This window comes from Giraffa tippelskirchi, chromosome 9, assembly GCF_054371585.1.
Source record: "Giraffa tippelskirchi isolate mGirTip1 chromosome 9, T2T-mGirTip1v1.2.pri, whole genome shotgun sequence".
Taxonomy (NCBI): Eukaryota; Metazoa; Chordata; class Mammalia; order Artiodactyla; family Giraffidae; genus Giraffa; species Giraffa tippelskirchi.
In genome coordinates, this window is record NC_137283.1 from 159,747,909 (window position 1) to 159,763,693 (window position 15,785).

The 15,785-nt window shown below is 47.3% G+C and overlaps 1 protein-coding gene across 4 annotated transcripts in view; it reads right to left on the reverse strand.

Moving 5' to 3' along the window:
- PRKN (parkin RBR E3 ubiquitin protein ligase) overlaps window positions 1-15,785 on the reverse strand; it is a 1,216,903-nt gene that overhangs the window by 59,379 nt on the left and 1,141,739 nt on the right. The gene's annotated exons all lie outside the window — the stretch shown is intronic.

The following is a 15,785-nucleotide window of genomic DNA, read 5'->3' on the forward strand; positions in this document are numbered from 1 at the left end:
ACAACTGAGTTCCAGCCTGCCCTTCCTTGCAGCCTGCTCTATGGATTTACGACTTGCCTGGCCAGCCCCATAACCACATAAGCCAATTCCTTGTGATCAAGCTCTCTCTATCTATACAGATAGAGGTGTGTTAGATATATAGATATCTACATATAAATAGGGCTTCCCTGGTGGCTCAGCTGGTAAAGAATCCATCTGCAATGCGGGAGACCTGGGTTCAATCCCTGGGTTGGGAAGATCCCCTGGAGAAGGGAAAGGCTACCCACTCCAGTATTCTGGCCTAGAGAATTCCATGGACTGTAGAGTCCATGGGGTTGCAAAGAGTCGGACAAGACTGAGCGGCTTTCACTTGCTTTTTAGGGCTTCCCTGACAGCTCGGTTGGTAAAGAATCCGCCTGCATTGCAGGAGACTCCAGTTCGATTCCTGGGTTGGGAAGATCCCCTGGAGAAGGGATAGGCTACCCATTCCAGTATTCTGGCCTGGAGAATTCTATGGCCTGTATAGTCCATGGGGTTGCAAAGAGTCGGACATGACTGAGTGACTTTCACTTCGCTCACATATAAATATATACTAGATATCTCCTATTGTTTTTTGTTGTTGTTCAGTCGCCAAGTCACGTCCGACCTTTGTGACCCCACGGACTGCAGTATGCCAGGCCTCTCTGTCCTTCACTATCACCCGGAGTTTGCTACCCACAGGATGATGCATCTTAGAAGGCAACACCAGGAAGAGTTAATCACTCCCAACAACATGATAGTTTCCCTTTATTTGACAATGAACTTGGTGATCCAATACATTTTTCTCTTTGGAGTATCTGCCTGGTTGAGGGCAAGTTTCTCAAGTAACTATAGTGATTATCTCATTCTAGATGCTTAAAATGAAGCATACAATTTGATTCTTCTTTAAAAAGTTTTTTGGCCATGCCACGCAGCATAGCAGGATCTTAGTTCCCTGACCAGGAATCGAACCTGTGCCCCCTGCAGTGGAGCTGCTGCTGCTGCTGCTAAGTCGCTTCAGTCATGTCCGACTCTGTGCGACCCCACAGACGGCAGCCCACCAGGCTCCTCCATCCCTGGGATTCTCCAGGCAAGAACACTGGAGTGGGCTGCCATTTCCTCCTCCAGTGCATGAAAGTGAAAAGTGAAAGTGAAGTCGCTCAGTCGTGCCTGACTCTTCGCGACCCCACGGGCTGCAGCCTACCAGGCTCCTCCGTCCATGGGGTTTCCCAGGCAAGTGGAGCACAGAGTCTTAACCACTGGACCACCAGGGGAGCCCTCAAATATACAATTTTAAAACAACTATTCAATTAGGGATAAGTCCAATAAGATAAACTTTGTTTTCCTAATAAGAAATAGCCAAACTTTTTAATATTCAAGTCATACATCTGTCTTGCAATTAATATGTGTTGAGTATTTACTTTTGAAATGAATAAAATCTTGGACCCGGACAACTTAAGAGAATAGCATATTGTAATTCATGAAATCATATAGTTATATTTAAAAAAAAGCAGATACAATTTAGTGTTTAAAAGTAAAGCCTTTGAAGCCTGAGAGACCTGGAGCTGGAGACCCTTCTCCACCATTTATTATCTGTGTGATCCTAACAGCTCTTTACTTTAGTTTTTTTGCATCTGTAAGGAAGAAATAATAGATAACTAATACCTCATTCAGTTTCTGGCATACGGTAAACATGAGAAATGGTTTTCTCATGGAGTTACGATGTTTTATACACAAAAATATTCTACAGAAAAGTAAGGTGATAATTAAGTACCTTGCTAATTAAAGTAATTCCCAATTTACTAACAACTGCTGTGGTTCTGTGAGCCCCCGAATGAGACTGAGGACCTCCTGGGAAGTGCCAGGCTTGTCAACTTGCCAAAACTGCGGTAGAGAGAGGTACTGACCCCTCGTTCTTCCTGTACGTGCAGCGGTATCGCCACTGTCAGTTCTCTTAGGAAATCCTGTACTATCTTACAGCTAAATGAACTGCCCATCACTTTATCTTTCAGTATCATGTCAGTAGACAAGTCATTTGATTGATGCTTGAGCTTGATTTCCCATATGCTCGTAATGGAGACATTCAAAAGGAGATGTATGTATATTTTCTCTTTGGAGGCATAAAAAGGAATCAAATGAACAGCCTCCAGTGCTATCAGAATTTTCAAGTGGCTGCTGATCAATAAAGTTGAGAGCCAGTCAATACCTATAAGTGATGACCCTCAAAATAAGGGTTTGACCCTTCAAGTTGAAATATCTCTATATGAAAGCCCAAAGTTCTTTATGCGTGTTTTCTATCACGACATCATCTATTATAAAAGCATTTTATTATGTGCCATTTATTTTTCTTCCACAGCTCTGAAGTTCTGTGTTAAAAGAGCCGGAGAACATCAAACACCATCTCAGGACCCCTTACTGTAGTCAAGGGAAACATCAAAACCTTGAAGCACACATTTGTCCTTCTCTGGGAAGAGATAAAATATTGTTCTTCTAGGTATCTGACTTTCCAGAAGATGGCAGCAGTGATATACGAGATTGAGCCCCAGTGTGTTAAAAATAGTCTATTGAAAGAGCCAGGCTCCCTATGTGGTGACTAGCTGCCCATATATGCAAAACTGGTTCTGACAAGACAGTGCCACAGAACGGAAATGGTGTTAAGAGTCTAACTTGCTAAAGCACAATTTTGAAAGGAAGAATGTCAGGTTATTTCCTTTCAAGTACACAACATTTTAAAATCACAGAATTTCATGGTGGGAAGCAACTGTAAACTGTGCCATGCTCTAAATGCAAACAGCCTAAGACGATCTTTTACATGCCATCTCCAAATGGCTAAAAATAAATAACTTCAAGGAAACTGAATATAGCTCAGTAGCTGAATTCTTCTGTAGTTTTCAAGTTCTATCCAGATCATCAAGGGTGGTTCAACGATGTGATCTTGATTCCTACCAAGTACCGTCACTTCTACGCCCTCTCCCCTCACCCTGTCCCCTGAATTATTTTTGTTTTAGGTTTGCTACCATGAAAAGCCCCTTACTTTCCTTGGTTTAATTTCTATTCATGGGAGCTCTTAAAAGAACCCTGAAAATTCTTTTTTTTTTTTTTCCAGTAGCATCATGATCTCATCAAGCACAAGTATGTATTCATTCAAATTCAGTCTTTAGGTTGTACAGAGTCTTAATTTATACGCTTACCGTGCATACCATCTAATGGGAGACTTTATCACCATCTGTCTCAGAACCTATTAGAGAAGATGAGCTCACACTATAAGAGACCATATCTCCCAGCCTACTTTCAACAAGACTGACCTGGGAACCTTAAATTAAGAGACGGGCCTGATAAAGGCTCCCAACGGTGGGGGTGGGGCTCCCGGGGACGGCAGTGCTGGGAACTGAGGTGTCCGCGGTATGATTACAGACAGAAGCACCTGAACTTATTCTCTTCTTTAAGCTGTTCACAGTTTTTCCTTACTGTTGTGTGAAGATTATATAAATCATATGCTGAAAATTGCATAAATAGTTATGTTTAATTGGTTCATAGCGCTTTTCAGGTCTCCTATATCTTTCTACTTCTCTGTATATTCATTCTATTAATTTTTGAGAGTTTGATATTGAATCGCCACTAAAAATCTTCATTTATCTACTTAAAATGTAATATATAACTTCACATATTTATAAATGTATCATACATAAATTTATATAACTTTGTTCAGTATTTTCCAAGCCTCTTGTAAATGTGTTATCATAGTTTCATAATTTAAAAAAAATGAAGAAATTTTAAAAAGACACTCTAGTTTTTTCAAACTTAAAAATGTTTTCAAAAACGGCTTTCTTGGGACATAATTCACATAGTCTGAGTCTTAAAAAGTAGTTTTTGTATTTTTTGAGTGGATAATACATGCATAGAGCACAAATTTAAAGGGTGCAAAAGGCAAACAGTAAAAAAAATGTCTCCCTTCCTCCTTGGTCAGCTTACAAACCTCCCCAGAGACAATCGCTGTCACCTGCATGTATAAACGCTACTTTGAGACTAAAAACTGTATATAGAGTATTGCTTTAGGTAACGTGCTCTGCACCTTGCTTTCCATTTAATTCATTTACAGCCTGTCCTATATCAGTGCCTGTTGAGCAGCCCTGAACAGCTGAAATCTTCAACGGCCGCACGGTATTCAAGTTGACAGATGTATCTTAACTCATACATTTATGAATGAATTCAAGCAGCCCCCTATGGATGAGCATTTAGGTCCTTTCCAATATTTTGCTGTGATAAACAAAGCCATGGGGCGCGTCCTTCCCCACAGGTCATTTTGCACATGTGAGAGGAGACCTGCAGGGTGAATTTCCAGAAGTGAAATAGTTGGATCAAAGGGTGTGCGAAGTTCATATTTTGATTGCTTTTGTGAGCCTGATCTCCGTGGAGGGTGCACTGGTCCCAGGTCCACCAGTGAGGTGTGTGAGGGAGGGCTTGCCCCGGTCCTCTCCAGGGCGCCGTGTCAACAATCAGGGCCTGCGTCAAACCCAACAAGGCCAAAGAGAATCTCTAGCCCTAAAACCTGCTTCATCCATGTTGGATTTCTGCAGACATGTTCCTGGACACAGCTTCAAGTCACTCCTGAGCCTTGTCCAGACGGCTGAACCAGGGTCAAGAGTGACTTGCGGCCAGCCCTCGATCGCTTGTTTCCTGTCCGTCCCCCCAAACCTGGGCTCTGAAATAAGGTGCTCGGAGCCTGTCACCTCCTTGTTTGGACTGACCTGGTTCCATCCTGCTGGAGAGAAAAGGATTCTAAGTGAATTTTCGCTTTGGTGGTTTTAAACAACTGATGGCCAACAAACTGGAGGTCCGGGTGAGGGGGAAAGAAACAGGAGATGGGAGCGGCAGGTTCAGTTCCCCCGCTGTGTCCTGGGCCTTAACCCTGAGCTGAACAGACTCAGCACCGCTGCCAGGAGGACAGCGAGGACAGCGCGGGGGCCCTGGGGCCGTGTGTGACGGGCGCGACCGTCTCACCATTTCAAAGAAGCATTCCCGTGGTGCCCGCCCCACCATCATCCTCCCCAACTCCCTCCCTCCCTTCACGACTCCCCTTGTTTCGGAAGGCTAAGGTCGGATTGGACTGCAAACTAGGACCCTTATAAGTATTTGATGATGACATTCACAGCATCCGTGTTCCTCCCAACAAACTTCTTGGCGGGTGAATCTCCGCATCTAACTCGAAACTCCCTCTAACATCTTGCAAGGCCGGCTTTCCAATCAGCATTTCCCAGGCCTTATGGAGCATTTGGCTCCTTCCAGAGACGGAGCACTGGTCACAGAGTATCACATGCAGCACCACTTTCAAATATTGCCATTCATTAGTGGGGCCCATTCAAATATTGCCATTAATTAGTGAACATGCTTGAATATGGCCATTCATTAGTAAAATGCACAGCATATGTCTTCTATAATTTTTAACTGGTCTCTAATCCTTGTGACCTTATCATTTACAATCTGTAGCAAGACACTAGACTCTGTAAAAACAATTACACTCTGCCAGTCAAAACGTGAAATCCAGGCCATATGGCAGCTTGAGCCCAGTTTGTCCCATGTGCCCGTGGGCATCCTTCTGCTCGCTGGCGTGGCAGGGGAGCTGGATATTTCCCTTGAACACCTGGGCCCGACCCCGGGCAACCCTGGGCAGGGTCAGCCTTGGAAAGGGGCCGGCAGTATTGGCGGCAGTCCCACTGGCACATCTTAGAGACGCTTGTCTTGGGAGGTTTTGCAGCTTGTCAGTGATAGATAAATCAATCAAAATTATATATCAATCTTTCCCTGTGTGTTGGGCAGTTTTATAGGTGCCCTGAGAGTATACCCACTTCTGCCCACTCCCCATAGCCTCAGCCAAAAAAGGGCAGGGTATTTTCTCTCCAGTACTGTCTCTTTCTTACAGTCCTCTATTAAATATTGAACATTTATCTTGAAGAGTTGCTCAATCACTTCACAGTCATGTCCGACTCTTGGCGACCCCATGGACTGTAGCCTGCCAGACTCCTCTGTCCATGGGGATTCTCCAGGCAAGAATATTGGAGTGAGTTATTATGTCCTCCTCCAGGGGATCTTCTGACCCAGGGTCGAACCTGCGTCTTTTGCACTGCAGGCACATTCTTTACCTATGAGCCACCAGGGGAACCCAAATGAAGAAGACTTGGATCTTATTCATCCTTGTTTCCCCAGATTCAGTGTCTGGAATGTAGTAGGTGATCTCTGCCTGTCTGGCACATACCAGGTGCCCAGCTCAAGCCCGGAGAGACAGTGGCGAACAAGAGGTGGAGGACAACAGCCCAGGGTTGTGTGCTGAAGTGTCCAGGGGTGCAAGTCTGCAGAAACTGCCAGAGTTGAGCCCTGGGTGGGCTGGTGTTTGGCAGCAGTGGCATTTACTTTTCTGTCCCTCATACTCCATTCCTCCTTAGGTAGCGGTTCTCACACCAGGCTAACTCCTCTCTGCTTTGCCGTTGTTGTTCAGTTACCAAGTTGTGTCCCCATGGGCTGCAGCATGCCGGGCTCCTCTGTCTTCCACTCTCTCTCAGACTTGGATCAACTTCATGTCCATTGAGTTGGTGATGCTATCTAACCATCTCATCCTCTGCCACCCCCTTCTTTTGCCTTAAATCATTCCTGGAACCTGGTCTTTTCCAATGAGTCGGCTCTTGGCATCAGGTGGCCAAAGTTTGGAGTTTCAGCTCAGCAACAGTAAATATTCAGGGATGATTTCCTTTACAATGGGTTTGATCTCCTTGCAGCCCAAGGGACTCTCAAGAGTCTTCTCCAACACCACAGTTCAAAAGCATCAATTCTTTGGTGTTCAGCTTTCTTGATGGTCCAGCTCTCACATCTGTACATGACTACTGGAAAGCTTTGACTAGACAGATCTTTGTTGGCAAAGTGATGTCTCTGCTTTTTAATACACTGTCTAGGCATGTCATAGCTTTTCTTCCAAGGAGCAAGTGTCTTTTAATTTCATGGCTGCAGTCTCCATCTGCAGTGATTTTGGAGCCCGAGAAAATAAAATCTGTCACTGCTTCCACTTTCCCCATCTCCCCATTCCCGACTTCCCTTCTAAGTTATGGTGCTGCCTGCTGCATGTTCCCAGCTGGACAGGGTGCCGTCACTTCAAATTCACACCAATTCAAATTCCATGTAATTATTATAGAAAAGAAGACTGGGATGAAAGAGCAGAAATTCAACGAGTTAAACTGAGGGGCAGAGTAGGGGATCCTGGGTCCACCCCTCCTCCTTCTCTGCTCTCTTCACTCAGAGAACACCCAGTTATCCTGAAATGCTCAGCACAGACCTCACATCCTCCCAGAACTATTCATTAATGCCAGGGCTAACAGAGCACTTGTCACGTAGGCAGGTTGGACAGACATTCGTAAAATGAATGAGCGGTAGAAGCTGGAAAACTCTAAACTCCCGACAAGCATGGGGAGAGCCCAGGGTCAGCGGGATCCAGCCACTAGGAGGTCAGCCCAGGGAGCAGGAGGATGGGACCAAGACATTTTTTTAGTCCAGTGATGCAATCTGTAGCTGAGTTCAGAAGCTAAGATCACAGGGCTGAGGGAGAGGGGAAGGCTTCATCACAGAGGGGTTCGGATTGGTTTGAAACCATAAAAAGAAAAGGAAAAAGAATGAAGATGCTAGAAAGAAGGAGAGTAAGGGTGGGAGGAAGACCCTGGAGAAAGTCAAGGCTAGGAAGACCTAAACACTCCAGAGTTGTGGTTTCACGGGACAGGGCAGATTTGCAGCTTGCAGGAAGGGAGACTCCAGGGGCAGCAACCTTGCTGATGAGAAGGTTGTTTGAAGGAGGTTACATCTGATTAGTGTGATGCCAGCTAATTAGTTACTCTTCTGGAGGCAAGAGGAAGAGGAGAGGTAAGGATGGAAGAGTCTGAAACAGCCATTGTTAGTCAGGAGAGGATACATGAATCGAGGCAAGTCCAGGAACGGTGAAGACCAGCTGATGTCACAGCCCCAGCCTTTGGCTCCCTGGGATTAAACTGTGGCCCCAGACCAGAGGCATTGGTATCACCTGGAAGCCTAAGGCAGAATCTCAGGCCCCACCCAGACGTGCTGAATAAGAATCTGCATTTTATTTAACAAGTCCGTGATGACCTGTGTGCACACTGCAGGTTAGAAGCCCTGTTGGAGCTCATTCATTCAATCAGAAGGACTGAGCACACACACTGTGAGCCAGGCATCCTGAGGGCATACAAAGATGAACAAATTTCCAGTCTCACACGAATCGCAGATCACCCCTCCCTCCTTTACTCTCTCCCTCTACCCAGCTCTCCCTCCAGCCAATGAGTCTTTATTGAGAACGTATTATGTGCCCGGTGCCATGCTGGGCCTTCTCCTTGACCTCACTGACTTTATGCTTAGCTGTATCCTAACTGTCACAGAGGACAAGGTTTGGGGGAAGCACAGGATATGAGTACCCACTAGCCTGGGCAGTCAGGCTAGGTCTTCAGGAGGAAGTGGAGAGTAAATTGAGACCCACTTGAGTTTGGTCAAATGATGGGTCCCTGAACGGTGCTCGCTCCAGGTTTGGGACAGTGCAAGTTTTGGGGGCTTTCAGGGAGGAAGGTGGATCCTTTCACTCTGGACCACTGAGTAAGAGGTGCTGAAGTGAGGAGGACAGGTTGGGGTGAGAACTGGAGGTAGAGGGAGGCTCAGGGTGGAGGTGAGGCTCTGCAGAGGCTGTGGGTTCTGGTCGAGTGGCCGAGGTAGGAGCAGCGGCTGCAGCAGGCAAACCGAGCCAGGCAGGGAGCCCCAGGGAGCTGGAAAGCCTAAGCACCCATAGCCTGCTAATTAGAGTCAGACACGGGCGGTGGGAGAAAACCGTTACGTAGAAAATCACTTTTGGCCAGTGGGATGGCATTGCTAATCAAACGCAGCAGGAACAGACTCTGCCAGTGTAATTCTGCAGCATTTTCGTCTTTTTGATTTGGAAACCATTGGCAAAAGGACACAGTCTAGAACAAGGCTGACATAGGAGCAACTTAAAATGTTCTAGTAGCCACACTGCATGCATGCTAAGTCGTTTCAGTTCAGTTCAGTTGCTCAGTTGTGTCCGACACTTTGCGACCCCATGGACTGCAGCACACCAGGCTTCCCTGTCCATCATCAACTCCCGGAGCTTGCTCAAACTCATGTTCATTGAGTCGGTGATGCCACCCAACCATCTCATCCTCTGTCATCCCCTTCTTCTCCTGCCTTCAATCTTTCCCAGTATCAGGGTCTTTTCCAATGAGTCAGTTCTTTGCATCAGATGGCCAAAGTATTGGAGTTTCAGCTTCAGCATCAGTCCTTCCAATGAACATTCAGGACTGATCTCCTTTAGGATGGACTGGTTGGATCTCCCTGTAGTCCAAGGGACTCTCAAGAGTCTTCTCCAATACCACAGTTGAAAAGCATCAATTCTTTGACGCTCAGCTTTCTTTATAGTCCAGCTCTCACATCCATACATGACTACTGGAAGTCGCTTCAGTCTTGTCCAACTCTTTGCAACACTATGGTCTGTAGCCCATCAGGCTCCTCTGCCCATGGGATTCTCCAGGCAAGAATACTGGAGTGGGTTGCCACGCCCTCCTCTAGGGGACCTTCCCCACCCAGGGATTGAACCCATGTCTCTTATGTCTCCTGCATTGGCAGGCGCATTCTTTACCTGGGAAGCCCCAAATAAAAAAGAAACAGGTGAAATAAATTTTAATATCTTATTTAACCCAATATGGACATATCAGGTTCCCTGGTGGCTCAACTGGTAAAGAATCTGACTGCAATTCGGGAGAGCTGGGTTCAATTCCTGGGTTGGGAAGATCCCCTGGAGAAGGGAATAGCTACCCACTTCAGTATTCTGATCTGGAGAATTCCATGGACTGTATAGTCCATGGGGTCGCAAAGAGTCAGACACAACTGAGTGACTTTCACTTTCACTTTTAACCCAATATAGCCAAAGTGCATTTTCAACATGTGGCCAACATAAAAGGTGTTGTTACTTTACATTTTTCTCACTGAGTCTTTGAAGTCTCATGTGTAATTAAGGCTTGCATCATCTCAGTTTAGATGGCTGCTTTCCTGTCACTCAGCTACCTACCTCATGGGGCTGGTGGGACTTCCATGCTTCCAGCTGCCTCACAGGGCTGGTGGCTTCCATGTGGGACAGTGTGGTTCTAGAACTCTCTAGGTTGAGGACTACCTGGCCAGCTGAGGTACCACAGGACAAAAAGAAGCAGAGGACCTTGCATATGGTGTAGTGAGTAGGACAAGGTGAGGTGGCGGACAAGAGGAGATAAAAAATTACCATGTTAATGGCAAGAAATTCAGATTTTTTTCTAATAAAGGATGCTCTTCACTTTTAGCCTTTGAAAGACTTACTTTGTGCTGTGATGTAGGAGAGATGTGTAGAAACAGAAAATCAGAAATAAAATGTGGTGTAATAGTCTGCAAAGAGAGTGTATGAATTTTCCTACCACACAGTTATTTGTGAAAATAAAGTAAAAAAAAAAAAAAAATCAGAATTGACCTGAGTTATCTCTAACTTTCCTGGTGTCTCTGGGTGCCGGGTTTACTTGTTTGCTCACTCTGTCAGGTCTTGTAGCAAGGACAGATAGTGTCCAGACCATTAATCACAGAGCAGACTGCTGATCCAAATTGCTGCAAGGAAGTACCTGTTTCTAATGTCTGCAATCTTATCCTTCCTTTAAATGGTGATATAGGATGGATGTGATAAATGTACAGCCACAGAGATCTACAATGCTAGTCATATCAGTTGGACCCACTATGACTACGGTCTCTTAATTTAGTCAACCCAGAGGCTTAGGTTAGGGACTTCTGCTTTTTAGATGTGAAGTATCAGACTGGTGAGGAGGAAATGGCAACCCACTCCAGTATTCTTGCGGGGATAATTCCATGGCCAGAGGAGCCTGGCAGGTTATAGTCCATGGCGTTGCAAAGAGTCGGACAAGACTTAGAGACTGCACACATCAGGCTAGTGTCCTGAGTTTGGGAGTCTCAGTTTACATGATTTTAGACAAAGACTTTCATTTGCAGTAGACCCTGGTGAGTCAGGTAAAGGTCACCTTAACACAGACCAGTCACACTACGGAAACTGATGTTGATGTTGAATTGATGTTGAAAGTTAGAATCAGGACTTCCTTGATGTTACAGGGGATAAGAATCTGCCTGTCAATGCGGGGGACATGGGTTCCATCCCTGGTCTAGAAAGTTCTCACATGCTGTGAGCTAAGCTAAACTAAGCTAAGCTGAGCTAAGCTAAGCCCCTGCGCCACAGCTACTACAGCCCGCTTGTCCTCGAGCCACAGCTACCGAGCTCGTTACGTCGAGAGCCCGTGCTCCCCAGCGAGCGAAGCCACTGCAGTGAGAAGCCAGCACGTGGCGACAAGAGAGCATTCCCCGCTCGCTGTCACTAGAGAAAGCTCGTGAGCAACGAAGATACAGCGCAACCGAAAATAAATAAATAAAAAGGCAGTGAGAATCATGACTGGATTTCATCCTTGAAGTCATGACAGACGCTGAAAACAAATCTCATAAACTTCCTGTCACGACACAAAGTTCTCATGGGCACGGGGCATTTAGGGGGCGGGAGGCAACCCCCTGTTCAAGGTTTTTCTGAACCTCTGGTGTTCTCTGCCCCGGGACCTGTGACCTCAATTATTACTGATGAATTTTCCCACTCAAACAGAAAGAGAAAAGCCGAGAGGTGGGGTCTGAGGTTCACACACACGCCGGTCTCCACGGAGCTGAGCCATTTGAGGCTTCTGTTGATGGCGGTGACACTTCCTTAGGAAGGTTCCAGCTCTCAGTAGCGGCAGGAGGAGGTTTCCTTATCCTCCTCGATGGGCCTCTGTGCCCTGGTGAAAGCCATCCATTCAGAGAGCCCCTTCCCCTGAGGCCCAGTCGGTGGTCCTGCCTCCCCTCAGGGCCTGGCCGGGCCTCCTCAGGCCGCCTATGAGCGCGAGATAACGCCCGCCTCGGGCTGAGGAGAGCCTGGTGACTCCAGTGACCTGAAAACTCTTATCTCCCTGCAACACACACCTTGAAGTCTTACTAAAGTGTGAAGGAAAAGCCAGACTTATCAGACTGCCCCTCCCCACACCCCTAGGTGGGTTTTGTTTTTCCCCTCCTGATTTTATTGCTTTGTGGAGGAAGGAGAAAGCCCGCTAATTAAGTGGCAGCTAAAGAGAAAGTGCCTGGACTCTGTCTTGGAGCTAACGGTAGATCTCAGGAGGGTGAGGCGCCGTGTCATCTCCGCCGCTGCCTCCTTCTGCTCTGTGGCACCAGGAATGTCCGCGAGGCCATCTAAGGATGAACGCAGGTGCGCGGACGGCTCAGCCTGCGGCTCCCCTTCCTCCTCCCTCTCAAGCTGGCGGCAGAAAATTCAGAGCCTCGGGGCCCTCACAGAGCAGCCCTGATCACCTCTAGGGTGTGATGGCCCCCTTTCCCTCAGCCATTCTTACCAAGGCTGGGACATGGTACTGTTCTGAGTTTTAAAACGTTGCCCCCCACCTTGGACGATGCCACCACAGCGGGCATTCGGTGACTGTTTTCAGGGATGATCACTAAGATCTAACGCCTTATTCTTTGAAGTCCTGTTTTCACCAGTGGGGCTTCCCTGGTGGCTTAGCTGGTAAAGAACCCACCTGCAATGCGGGAGACCTGGGTTTGATCCCTGGGTTGGGAAGATCCCCTGGAGAAGGGAAAGGCTACCCACTCCAGTATTCTGGCCTGGAGAATTCCATGGAATGTACAGTCTGTGGAGTCACAAAGAGTCGGACACGACTGAGCAACTTTTTCACTTTCTTTCACCAGGGACTAGAATCAGATTTTCACAAGGCTCATAGCTCCTAAAGGAACCTTTGGTGCCACGACCCCGGAGGGGAGACAGCTAGGGCTCACGGGCTCATTGTTCCGAGTGGAACTGCTCCCTGCTCCCTCGTTCCACCAGCGTCTGTTGAGAGGCCGCCTGGTGCTGGGCTGTGCGGGGCAGGGCAGGAGTGCAGAGGCGAGGATGGAGTCTCTGGGAGGGAACATTTGTTGGGGAGATGCCCCCTCTTTCCCGGGGGTCCCCCCGCCCCGAGGTCCACCTTTGTCCAGCAAGCCTGTGAGAGTGGTTCTGGGCAGATTCCCTGGCACCCAAGCCTGGGTTCACTGCCCCTCTGGCTGCTTCTCTACCCCGCCACCCCCACCCTTTACCTGCTCCCCATCCCCTCACCTGCATCAGTTGCTTCCTGACCCATTATCTCCTCTAGACCTTCGTCCCCCGAGAGCAGGAGCACAGTGGTATTCAACTAAGTGTCCCCAGCACCGCCTTCCCCAGCACCTGGCCGAGAGGAGGTGCTTTAAAAAGGTTTATTCAAGGAAGGAGGGAAGAAATACAGCGATACCTATGCAGATAATTACACTGTAACGCCAAAATGCCACGATTGGGGTTGGGCCCGTCATGGACTCCGGAGTGGTCAGCTCTCTCTGCAAGGCTGGCCACATAGCTTGGTGACACTTCAGGTCCTTTTCTTTTCTTTTGGAAATTAATCAGAAGCTATGCTTTTTTTTTTTAATTGAAGTATAGTTGATTTACAGTGCTGTGTTAATTTCTGCTGTACAGCAAAGTGATTCAGTTATACATATGTATAAACATTTTTTTATATTCTTTTTCCTTATGGTTTATCTCAGGATATTGAATATAGTTCTCTGTGCTATACAGCAGCGCCTTGTTTATCCATTCTATATATAATAGTTTGCATCTGTGTGTATCAGTCGCTCAGTCCTGTCTGACTCTTTTCGACCCCATGGACTGTAGTCAGCCAGGCTCCTCTGTCCATGGGATTCCCCAGGCAATGAACTGGAGTGGGTTGCCATTTCTTTCTCTAGGGGATCTTCCCGACCTAGAGATCAAACCCGTATCTCTTTCGTCTCCTGCATTGTAGGTGGGTTCTTTACCACTTTGGCAACCACAAGTCTATTCTCTGCTGTGTCTGTTTCATTGATAGTTCATTTGTGAACCCACAAACTGAGATTTGAATAGGACACTCCCACAAATGGAGGCAATATTGTCTGCATCCACAGTCCCAGCTAAGCCTGAACATGGCTTCCTGTCTCAGTGACCCTGACAGCATTGGCAAGTTCCAGTTAGTTAAGATCCACAGTTTAGGTAGCAAAACGGGCCAGAATCCCCTCTGCTCACATCACCTGTGGTCTTCAAAACGTGTCGTGGTGTCTCCCTCTTGCACAATGACTCCACTCACCCTGTAATACTCGCCATGGGACGGCGGCATCTAAGGAGGGAAGCGATCATTCCAAGGAAGTCACTGGAACCCTGCAGACGCCACGACTTCCCCTTTACTGCTACAGAGAACCTGACAACCTCCTGCTTCAAGACAGGAGCAACAGCTTCTAAAAAACTTAACAGCATTGTACAACCTGGGTTGGATTTCTAGCAGAAAACTATCATCTCCTTTGGAGTCTTAGAGAAAAGTGGAATGGATTTTTCTCCTATATATATTAAGACCACAGCTGTGGGGCTCCCTTGGTGGCTCAGTGGTTAAGAATCCACCTTGTAATGCAAGGGACATCGGTTCGACCCCTGGTCCGGGGAGATCCCACATGCCGTGGAGCAGCTAAGCCCGTGCACTGCAACTACCAAGCCCACGTGTCTTACAGCTCGGGCTCTGCAGCAAGAGGAGCCACCACAATGAGAAGCCTGCACACAGCAACGAAGGTCTGCCCCTGCTCACCGAACCCAGAGGAAGCCGGTGCGCAGCAAAGAAGGCTCAGCGTGGCCAAAAAACCAAATAAAATAATAAATCTTCAAAAAAAAAGCATCTTTAAAAAAAAGTGGAATGAATTCTCCTATTGGGGTGGACTGGACATAGGGTTTTTTTGTTAAGCTTCATTGGAGGAGGATGGACTAAATGATGAAGCTGCTCTCACCACCTCCTTCAGCTCTGGGACTCCCCCCTGAATGCTGCTCTGGCCCTCACGTGTCTCACAGGCCTTCACATCAGTGCAGACGGGCAGCAGATTGCCTGGCATGAAACCAGCCTTGTCACACAGTGAATGACAAGACTTACAGCAGGATTTGGGGGGAAGCTCGTTAACTGTCACTTGTCACGTGCTCCTGCACCTCTTTGTCAAGACTGCCGCTCACCATGGCAGCTGCAGTTGCCACCGAGGGCCTTTCCTTAGATGTGGGCCCACTGTGGGCAGTATTCCTGGCTGTTTTCCAGGGAACATGAATGGGAACCAAGGGTCCTCAAGGACTCTCGTCCAGGCAGGCTCCTGGTGGAGCTTCACACCCCAGGTTGAGTCAGGGAGTAGCAATAGGGGATTAGGAGGGTAACCTGCAAATCTACACCTGAAGTTGTCAGGTGGTGGTTAAAACAGTGGATTTTTAAAAAGTGGAGGTTTGCTCCTGCCAGTTTGAAAGATACACTCTGCTGAAGTGGAGTTAGTCAGTCTCAGGGATCGTAAATGAATATGTGCCTGATACAGGTCCACGTTGGGAATAAACTGTGAACTAGGGATGCCAGTAAACAGTCTGGACAGGAATGACCCTCACGACCTCTAGGTTCCCCCCCACCCCCCAACACAAATGCTTGCAGTTTGATTTGACCTGATTCTGGCATTTGCAATGAAATCTTCCCATTAATTTTTTTCAAATTGTAAAGTTTGATTTGACGCTTTCTGAAAGAAAGCTGATGCCACCACCACGGGCCTATTTTTGCTATTTCTTAAATCTATCAATC